Consider the following 1,792-nt stretch of genomic DNA (forward strand, 5'->3'; position numbering starts at 1 on the left):
TATTACAGTTTTGATGATAAGAACAAAATAAACTGACATTTAATCCCGGTTGTCTGTAAAACTTGAACTCAAGACTTTCCCTTCCCAAATCATCCGGTGTTAAGGCTTTGCGTTTGTTAATGGACCACCACCCCACTGGTATATGCAACAATATTTTCGATGTACTAATCGTATTTTTCAGGTAAATATAATACCATGGCTTTGCAATCCAAAAGGGGCTAGTGACGCATCTTGTTGCCCGTTTGTCCTCTATCTCAATATAAAAGAACTAACAATTTGGTGGAAATTATAATAACACGGGATTAAGTTCGTAATTGATTTGGGTAAATATAATACGTGTGGTTAAACGAATAGGAGTGGAAGGTGAATCAAAGATACATCTTGTCTCCTTAGAAATGTAAACCTGCTGATCAAACATGGAGAGTAAGACAGATGGAAAAAGAGAGAGGGCACTTGATGCAACTGGCCCCAATTACCATCTCATCAAACCTCTAGTGCCAGATTTGATGTGATCAATATGTTTCACCAATACACTCCCTTTTCATCCCCCCTGACCTCCTCTTCATCAGATTCATTCCCTTATATACCAGACCTATCAAAACAACACTCCACACTCTTAATCTGTTGATTAATGATATGTCATTTGACAGAGGAAAGGAGGTTTATCATGGGACATCTGGGGATCCACCACCTTCTCCCAGCCGCTACGAATCCTAGAAAAGAAGGGACTGGAATACCTTTGGACAGTACCTGAGGAACCAAAGGCCTCCTGTGCACATGTCTCAGTGCAACAGCCACCATGTGCTTGAGTTCCTCAGGTACTTGGATCAATTTGGAAAGACTAAAGTCCACTTGCAAGGCTGCATCTTTTATGGGCATCCAGAGCCACCGGCTCCTTGTGCTTGTCCACTTAGACAAGCTTGGGGAAGCCTTGACTCCCTCATAGGTCGGCTTCGCGCTGCCTATGAAGAAAATGGAGGTTCACCCGAATCAAACCCTTTCGCTACCAGCATGATTCGGATTTACCTTCGGGAAGTGAAGGAATGCCAAGCCAAGGCTAGAGGAATCCCTTGTAAAAAGAAGAAGAAAGCTACCAAGGGAGGAGAAGGCTCAAGCTCCACATGAGTGCATAAATTCTCTTGGCTGTAAGTATTTCATCTTCCACTCATACCCTTTGGCTTAACTTAATCCAGATCTCATAAAAACATCAAAGCGTACTCTATTTTGATATATAACAACGTTTGAAAATGATAATCTTAGTAGATCTGAAGTTACATCCTACTCATGCATACAAGAACTAATGATATGGCCTATAATTAGGCATAAACTCTAGAGTAGTAGGCTATCATTCAGGTATTTGGCAGTTGTGTGGTGCCCTAATGCATGCTGCTAGAATCCAAACAAATTTTGATATCTACTAGCCAAGATCAATTATTCAATCTTCAGATCTTAAAAAGGTCTGTTTAACTTTTTTTCTTCTCTATAAATTTCATTCATTAAATTTCTTTACTAAAACATTACTGCATTTGCAAGTATAATATGAGGAATACTTTTAAACTGAGTACTTTTGAGCTTATGGGCATATCTCGTGTCTTCTCTCGTGCGATCTACGTGTTTTAGCTAAGTTTATCGGTGCATTTTTTCAGACTGTGCGTGTATTCAATATGAACTACTAATTCGTATATTGCTTCTTGATCTACTAATAATAAGCCATACATTTTCAGTACAAAAAATGTTTTGGTAGTTAGTCTAAATTTATACATTAACTAACAGCTTGCTATTGTGATATAGC

At 39.0% G+C, this 1,792-nt stretch overlaps 1 pseudogene; it reads left to right on the forward strand.

Moving 5' to 3' along the window:
• Positions 1-593: 593 nt before the first annotated feature.
• Positions 594-1,136, forward strand: LOC143590048 (protein LIGHT-DEPENDENT SHORT HYPOCOTYLS 10 pseudogene; annotated as a pseudogene).
• The last annotated feature ends 656 nt before the right edge of the window (positions 1,137-1,792 follow it).

Source organism: Bidens hawaiensis, unplaced genomic scaffold (assembly GCF_021521415.1).
Source record: "Bidens hawaiensis isolate Kalapana, Puna unplaced genomic scaffold, B.hawaiensis_p1.1 tig00038128_1, whole genome shotgun sequence".
Taxonomy (NCBI): Eukaryota; Viridiplantae; Streptophyta; class Magnoliopsida; order Asterales; family Asteraceae; genus Bidens; species Bidens hawaiensis.